The 8,975-nt window shown below is 45.6% G+C and overlaps 2 long non-coding RNA genes across 4 annotated transcripts; both read right to left on the bottom strand.

Annotated features, from left to right (window-relative positions):
- Positions 1-1,049: 1,049 nt before the first annotated feature.
- Positions 1,050-2,594, bottom strand: LOC109767922 (uncharacterized). 3 transcript variants are annotated; one of them, XR_006670979.2, is made up of 4 exons: positions 2,127-2,594; positions 1,749-1,818; positions 1,464-1,573; positions 1,050-1,351 (listed from the first exon to the last, which is right to left on the bottom strand). It is a non-coding gene; the product is annotated as an uncharacterized lncRNA (long non-coding RNA). The 3 variants fall into 3 exon arrangements; XR_005769775.2 differs by having other exon boundaries at positions 1,464-1,559; positions 1,743-1,818; positions 2,127-2,592; XR_002233935.4 differs by having other exon boundaries at positions 1,464-1,559; positions 2,127-2,590.
- A 3,597-nt stretch (positions 2,595-6,191) lies between these two features.
- On the bottom strand, positions 6,192-8,254 carry LOC120974375 (uncharacterized). Its single transcript, XR_006670978.2, has 3 exons — positions 7,980-8,254; positions 6,974-7,046; positions 6,192-6,520 (listed from the first exon to the last, which is right to left on the bottom strand). It is a non-coding gene; the product is annotated as an uncharacterized lncRNA (long non-coding RNA).
- Between the last annotated feature and the right edge of the window lie 721 nt (positions 8,255-8,975).

Genomic DNA, 8,975 nt, shown 5'->3' with positions numbered 1-8,975 from the left:
AGAGAAGTGTACATGTTCGCACTGCAGATTCTGGCAAAGAAGGGCGTGCTGATCCTACCGGACATCCTGGCCAACTCCGGCGGAGTGATGGTGAGCTACTTCGAGTGGGTGCAGAACATCCAGGGGTTCATGTGGGACGAGGAGAAGGTGAATCGGGAGCTCAAGACGTGCATGACCCACGCCTCACACATAGTTCTGATTATTTAGGCAGTGTATGGCGCCGTATAAAATGGACAGTAATTATGTATAGTATATCTTCGGAAACTAGAATTGGCTCAATTTGGAACAATGCCTGCTTTATATGAATTTCTTGCCCGCTTTGAACGCGTTGCTACAAGTGCATTACCATGCCTCAGCCATAATCATCCTTGACAAATATGGCAATCACCTTTAGTATGGAACAGAAGAAGCATGCACAACCTATTTTGTCAATGGCAAGTTTAGCATATGTTTGTACATTGCTGATCTAGTTAGTAAGCAGAACTCTGTTATAGTAAAACTAGCTAGAGGATCACAGCACCACACGTTGTCACAGCTTTACTTTCTGGAATGGTATGGTTGATGGCACAAGCCCCTCCTCAAGATGGAGGTCACGGGTTTGCAGGGGGCATACTGGAGATTTTCATATTTAATTTTTTGAATGTATCTTTATTTCATTTCAGATTGTGTCAAGTCTTGTGTACTACTCCCTCTGATCCATCAGTTCACAATTATAAGATGTTTCTAACTTATATTTGTGTCTGCTCCATTCGTTTATAAGATGTTTCTAACTTATTTGTGTCTGCTCCATCCGTTTATAAGATGTTTCGAACTTATATTTCTGTCTGCTCCATCCGTTTATAAGATGTTTCTAGCTTCTATTTGTGAACGGAGGGGTACTAAATATGAGCTTCTATCTACAAACTTTTGTCCGCGATCTGTTTGTGATGACTTCTCTCAAGGTAGGAGCCACTTTTGTATGTATACTTCTCTTGATTCGTTCTATGTTGTCAAGTTCTCATTCATTTGGTGATCTTCTGTAATATTTGTGTTCGTTGCTCATGGCCAAGTAAATCAAATTAAATTTCCTGTTAAGGCCTGATGCTTACATCGAGACTGAACAAAATATATAGTGAAATAATCAAATGATAACAAAGCTTTGCACGATCCTTTGCACTTTTCATGCTAATCTGAATAATCTCACTTGAATCTAATAAAAAATGCATCACTTGTCTACAGCTTCTAACAGCCACCAGTAAAAACTGATAATCTTATCTACAGCAATCTGGAGCTCCTTTATTTTCTCTTGTTGTGCAACATCCTTCTTATCATGTTCTTGCGCCTTCCCTTCCATCTCCTCTAACCACCCATCCTGAAATTGCACAGTTTTTTAAATAAAAAATTGCATTGTGGTATTGGTGTAAGCATATCTGTTTCCTACTGCTGCCTTGTGTATGGATCATTCTGAACATTAAAGATGATACCTGAGCTACTCAAAGCAGATGACACTGCCAGATTATTCTTTTGAACTTTTCGAGTGAGAGTCAAAAGCTGAGTATCTAGAGTTCCATTCACTGCCTCTGTAGATCAATATCTGCTCATTGTCAAATGATAGAAGAACACAAGGAACAAGATCATACATATAGAGAACCACATAATTTAGGTCTATATTGGAATCTCTAAAAAGACTTATATTTAGGAACGGAGGGAGTACACGGTAACATAACGGATATTGGGGGGGGGGGGGGGGGGGGGGTGAGAACCTTGACCTTTGCTCCAATTGTTTTGTAGTTACTTGGTTCCAAACCCTCGCAATCAATATTTCACCAAATCATTTCCCTGAAAAGCATCCCAAACATCCTTTACAAGATTGACATATATTCTATTTTTTGCTGTAAAACCAAGGAGTAAAATAACACAAATTACCTACATGATACAGTGGAGAGGCAGGATACAAATCATAGAAATAGCAAATTCTATGATCTAATACCCTTGGCATACAGCCTCACAAATAAATTTGGAACCAATCGTGAGGCCAGTAGGGTAAAAATTAGCATTCATTTGGAATAATCAGCTCATGGTTATCCAGATTTAGCAGGCAGGATTGCGCATTTTCAAGCATGATATGAATCATCCTGTGAACACACCTCGAGTTGGCAGCGATATCCTCGCATATTGAATTGCCAGCGGACCCATCGCCGGCATCACACCACCGTCGGCGCAGCGGTTCCGGAATTTCCACCCACAGCTTCTTCGAAACACCGCAGGGATTTTTCAGTCAGGCGAAGCAGGTGATGGACCACCGGTGGCCGGTGATGGGTCGGTGTAGAAGAGTAGTGGCATCCGATCCTTCGGGCGAGGTGGGCGGTGGCCGGCGGCTCCGATCCTGCGGGTGAGGCTGGCGGCTCTGATCTCGCCAGTGAGGAGGGCGGCGGTGTTCGAGCGGATTGGGCCGTGGAGGAGAGGGTCGTGCGTGAGGCGACAGCCGGGATCCCGCCGATGAGAAGGGGGCGGGTGGATCGGAGGAGCTCCGATCTGGTGGTGGCGAGAATTGTGGAGGGGATGGGAAAAAGAGAAACAGAAAGAGAATACGGGGGTGGAGCGGTTGCTGGGTGCGGGATAAGATCGTGGGGGCTGGATTTTTTTTTCGTGATTGACTGGTGGGGGGCCATAGGCTGCCAAGGGCCGAAAATTTGGAAAAGTGGCGGGACTATTATTTTTAGTGAAGGGGGAAAAGGTTCCTCAAAAAAAAGTGAAGGGGGGGGGGGGGGGGGGGGGAAGGTATTTTTGGGGTAAACACGTGAAATATTTTCACAAAATCAAAAAGTATAATTTTTTCGGAGAGGGCCCGAACGAGCAAGACATGTACTTATGGATCTGTAAAAGTGAGATCGGCACTTGTGGTCATTACGACTAAGATCGATAGTAGTGGGTCTGGATGACTAAGATCAGTATTCGTGGACCCGTATGAGTAAGAATGGTACTTGGACACCAACAACAAACATTAGTATTTGTGGTCTGAACAACTAAGAGCGATACTAGGAGTAAATTGCAAGAAACCACCATTTTAAAGGCTAGGTTTGCGAAAAACACTACGCTACACTTTTGTTGCACAAAACACCACGTCATGTGTAATGGATTTGCAAAAATCACTGATCGGCGGATCTGGTTCTGCTAAGGACGATTATGACAGATGGGACCCGCCAGTCAGACCGCTTAACATCTCACATGGAACAACGATGTTTGTTAGCGTTATCATCATGTGTGGCCCTATGGGGTCCATCTGTCATTGAAAAAGAAAACATTGGTTCATCTTATCCCGGTGAGGAAGAGGCCGCCGCCGTCGTCGTTGCTGCCCCCAGTCGACAAAGAAGCCTGCCACCCTTCCCGTACCCGGCCAAAGCAGAGGCCCGCCGCCGCGTTGCTGCACCGAGGACGAGGCAGCGGACGCCGCCGTCCCGCCCTTGCCCCCGACCGAGTAGCAGCCTTCCACCACACGCCGGTGAGATGGCCGATGTGTCTCGGTCATGACAGAGCCGGAGCTCGACCCCCCGGACCAACCGCCGCCGCACCTTCTCAACGCCGGGAATCACCTCGCCGCCGTCCAGTTCGTCCAGATCCGGTCGGGATCGGGGCATTCGCCGGTTCCACACCTGAACCTCGGACTCGGTCCCTGCCCACAGCTGGCGCAGCTGCGGCTCGCGCGAGCGTCTGCAGGAAGCAGCACACCTGCGTCTCCCGTGACAGGTGAGGCCGCAGCTCGACCTCCTGCAGGACGCCGCCGGCCTAGTTGATTCCCGCCCCGGCTGCGTCGTGAGCAGCACCCGCCGCACCATGCGTCGTTCCTGCGGCGTCTTGCGTTGCGCGCAGACCCTCCGGCACCGCATCCTCCTTACCCCGGCGCTTGCCTGAGACACGCGACGGCGGCCGCAGGGCACTTCTTCCGCCGGTTTGTGTGCTGCACACAAGGTGCTCGATGAAATGGTGAAGAGATGAGGTTTTTTTTTCAAAAAGGGGGAGAGAGGAGTATTACACAGACAAGTGGGCTCCATGTCAGCAAAACGATTTAATGTAACGGCGTGAGAAATTTGTGTCACGTTATCCTGACTGGCGGGCCCCATCTGTCATAATCTCACTTAATGGAGCCATATCCGCCGATCAGTGGCTTTTGCAAAACAATTACGAAAGACATGGTGTTTTCTGCAACAAAACTGTAACGTAGTATTTTTTGCAAACCTAACCTTCAAACTGGTGGTTTTCTGCAATTTACTCCGATACTAGTGAGCCCGAACAGGTACGACCGATAATTATGGGTTGGGATGACTAATATCGATAGTAACAGCCCGAACGAGTAAGATAGATACTTGTGGGTCTGGACAACTAAGATCGATGCTTGTGGATGAAAACGACTAAGATTGGTACTTGTGAGCCCGGACGATTAAGATCGATACTTGTGGACCTGAATGACTAAGATCGATACTTCTCGTCTCGAACGACTAAGATTGAAGTAGAGAGCCCGAACGAGTAGGACCGTCAGTAGTAAACCCGAATGACTAACACCAATACTTGTGGGCCCGATGTCTAAGACCAATACTTGTGATTTTGGACAATTAATATCAAAAGTAGTGTGCCCGAACAAATAAGATCGATAGTGTCCGATCACGCTAATAATATCATGGGTCGTCCAAACCCACAACTAGCACTATGGGTCATTTGGACTCACAACTAACACTATTAGTCGTTTGGCCCCCAACTAGCACTATGGGTCACCCGAAACCAGAACTTAGCACTATTGGTGATCTTGATCTATAAGCATCATGATTGGTTGTCTGGTCCCATAACTAGCACTAGGTTCGTCTGATCCCACAACTAGCACTATGCGTCGTCCAATCCCATAATTATCATATGGGCCGTGTAATGCCACTACTAGCACCATGGTTCATTTGAACCCAAAAACTACCACTATGGGTAATCTGAACCAGCAACTACCATTAAAGACCGCCCTGATACACAACTATCACTACGGGTCGTGTGTGGCAATCTGAACCTGCAACTACCATTAAAGACCGTCCTGATACACAACTATCACTATGGGGCGTGTGTTTCTTCTACTAAACTACAGGTAGTCCTGACACACAACTATCACTACGAGTCGTCCGAACCACGGCTGGCACCATGGGTCATCCGGACTAACAACTACCGCTACGGGTCATCTAGACCACGACTAGCACAAATGGGCCATACTGACCCACAATTAGCACCATGAGTCATCCAATCCTACTACTAGCACTATGGGCCGTCCAAACCCACAACTACTAATATGAGGAATCTGGTCCACAACTAGCACCATGGGGCGTCAGAACAAGTACTACCACTATGGGTCATACAGACTCTCGTCTACCCTTACATATACTACCAACATAGAACTACCACTGGGGGCATACGGACCGACAACTACCACTTTAGGACGTGTGGATCCAAAAATACCACAACGGGTCATCCGGATCCTCACACACAACTACCACCACAGGCCATTCCAAGTTTCCAACCCATAACTATCACCACGAGTCATCTTGGTCCACAAGTACCACTACGACCCGTCCAGACTCACAACCAGCATGGAGCTAACGTGCACCTGAACCTGATCAACATTATTGGTTATTTTTTGCATGGAACATGTTGTTACAATGCTAAGATCTATAGTGAAGTTTAACTAACATCTCCTAAACTGGTACTCGTGGAATTATTTTTGGAACTTTTATTTTTCTGATTTTTTCTGCATTTGAGCCAAAGAATGCTCCTGGATTTGAATTTTTTTTAGTTTTTTTCATGTTCGAGAAAACTTCAAATCTGAAATCTTGATTTCTGGGCAAATTTTGAGCCAAAAGGGTCCTGAATTCGAATTTTGCTTCTGTCCTTTTTTATTCGACAAAACTTCTAAAAACTTTCCCAGATTGAATAGAGGGTAGTGTGAATTTTTGAGAACTTTTATGGGAACTTATTTTTTTCAACAATTTTTGACCGAAAATGCTCCTGAATTTTAATTTGCGTCTAGTTTTAGTTCTTTTTGGCATAAACTTCTTCAGTGTAACGCCCAACCCGCTAGTAGTCTGCTCTCACACCAAGGCCATTAGGGAAAAGCAAATAAAAATCTTCGAAAATATATACCAGAAATAAATCATGGAAGGGCCATGCAAAATAAAATGAAAATGAAAATCACTAAAAAGATTACATATTCAGAAAACAAGATCATGGATACATGGTAGAGTTAGAATAACCTAACAAGTTCTCCGGAGGAATTGCTAGCACACAATTAACTATGAGGCAGAGGTAGACAGCGGTGGCTGCCCGGTAAGAAAGAGTTTGATGACCGTGCTGTCTGGCGAGGCGCGAGGTAGACAACAGCGGCTGTCCGGCGATCCAACGAGACAGGAGGTAGACCTTGGTGTCTGGCCGGCGAGTTGGAAGTAAACAACGGTGGCTGAAGGTTGTGCAGTACAAACACTACTGCTACAATGACCACCCAAGACAGACAATAAACCTGCAGCCACAAAATCAAGTTTACATGGGACAATCACTAAATTTGTTGCTACTAAACATTGATTATAGTGCCCTAATGACGAACTAAACTAAATCATCAATTGCATTGAATAGAAAGAAAAATAGAGCTGGCTACTGCATGATATACCAGGTGCAGAACTATTGCAACTGCACTAAATCAATCCTAAGTACACTTAATTTTATGTGATGCGCAGGAAAGCATGGTCGAATAAGAGTGGGTGCAAAGGAAATGATAAAATCAGTATTATGAAATCCTTTCCTCTGCCGGGTTGTACAATTGTCTAAAATTTCCTTGATGACTACTGCCATGTATACAAAGATAGAACAAAAGGTCAATACTAAATCTGGTAGACTCCATGGAAAAAGGATCTGCTAGACTAAACACAACGAGTTTAAACTACATATGATAAAATAGACTGCTGAAATAGAGTACCTGATGCTCACTGTTCGAATCAGTGGCTGCCTTAATTGACGCCCTTTTTGCTGTCGTAGGGAATACACGAACTCTAATAACAATCGAGGATTATGAATAGTCTGAGAACGTTATCATAGCAAGTAATATTTAACAACTCTTCAGAAATTGCAGAATCTCTGTAGTTTATCATATATCTGAATTTTGATATGCTTAGTGGGATTTATTATCAGTGTTCTCTGTAGTCTATAAGCAGCAACTGCCACTGGGGAATGCTACAAGTTGTGAGACATTTGTGAACTCTGAATCTGTGTCTGTTCTGAACTTCAAAACAAACACATGCAACTGAAGTATGAAACTGTTATTAGCACTAGTTAAGTTGTTCCAAGCCATAGTTTACATGTATGACCTGAACTTGTATGTGTATGCTGCAGCAAGATTTCAGTTGTTTGAACATGCTGTTACAAGTAATCCAAAATTCAAGATTTCATTACTGAATAAAGGCTAGAAAGTTAACAGAACTTTATACATATATGGCCTGAACTTGTGTACGTGTATGATACAGGAGTATGACCATAAGCATACACAGTTAACAGTTGATTCTGGAAACTTTAAGGCTACAATTTCTACCTGTGGGTTTGTGTGACAAACCAAATGATGTTCTCTGCTGAAAAAATTCATATCATATCCCTCTTCCCTTGAGAGTTTTGTGTTGATGATGCCTACATGTCAAATACGTAGCAGCAGCAGCAGCGTGCTACAGTCAGCAGCAACAACGTCATTGCAGGCACCGAGGACAACTCAAGTGCCGGACGCGGGCAGCCGCTAATCATGCGATTAGTGATTGCGGAAGTTGCGCAATCTAGCGAACGCACTGCTGGCATATCCACTAGCAATCTGAACCCTAGCTGCTAACTGAATTTTAGTTCAAGGCGCTGCAATGTGCAGTTGCTCCACGCCTCCACCGCCAGCACAAGGTGTGGGGAGGAAGGACGGGAGGAAGAGATGAGGGCAGGGGAAGATATACCTCTGTTCGTCCATCATTACGACCAAGCGCAGCCGGGACCTCCAAGACCTCGCGCCGGCGTCGTCCCCTCCAGAACCTCACGGCGGCGGCGGCGGGGACGTACGTGGGCGAGCGGCCACTACGACCAAGACCAGCCTGGGCTAAGCCTCCTGGACCTCGCGTCGGCGTCTTCGCCTGCAGGTCCTGCGCCGACGTCATGGCCAAGGTCCTCACTCCTGCGCCGCCGTCTCCCAGGTCCTCGCGCCGGCTCCCCCTCTCGCGAGATGGGTTAGCCAGATGCGGGGGTTTGACCAGCGGAGTACTAAAAAAAACACACATGACCATAATACCCTTATTGACTAAACTCAATTTTTTAATTAACAGGTTAAAATCAACGGTGGAAAAAAATCGGTGGGGGAGTTACACGAAATTACAATTCGTAACTCCACAATCACCGTAAAAGACGTACTTTACTGTACCCCACACATTTGTACTAAAAAGCTCCGCACGTACCAGATCATGATTTAATTTGCACCTGTTTTTAAATCATGTACTTATCCCTTTTCACCCAAATAACAATTGACAAGAAAAATAACCTAGCTAGATCGTGTACCTGTTGGAATTAACCACGATGGAGTAGTCCTGTCCGGGTTGGACTAGGAACAGTCACCGACTAGGATTTGATGTTAGCTAGGTTAGCTGATATAAATACCTATCTACCCCGTGTACTTTGTAACTTAGATCAATATTAGGAAAACAAACAGGTGCGACACGCACCTGTTGGCGATCAATCCGGTGTCCAGTGTTCTCGCGTGCGTGCGTTTCGTCGGCGGTGTGTACGTACGTGCATGCATGTACTAGTTCCTACGTGCCAGGAGAATCGGTCCATGAGCTAGCTTGCTAGCTAGCATTGTACGTGAATCTCCAGGAAGTATCAATCATCAAGCCAGCTTGTGCGTATGTGTGATCGACGGCCGAAAGCATAGGTCGTCGTACGGGACGGTGCCAACAGTACCT

The sequence above is a fragment of the Aegilops tauschii genome, chromosome 2 (assembly GCF_002575655.3).
Source record: "Aegilops tauschii subsp. strangulata cultivar AL8/78 chromosome 2, Aet v6.0, whole genome shotgun sequence".
NCBI lineage: Eukaryota > Viridiplantae > Streptophyta > Magnoliopsida > Poales > Poaceae > Aegilops > Aegilops tauschii.
The sequence above is the reverse complement of the archived record's forward strand: the minus strand, read 5'-3'. Positions and strand labels throughout refer to the sequence as shown.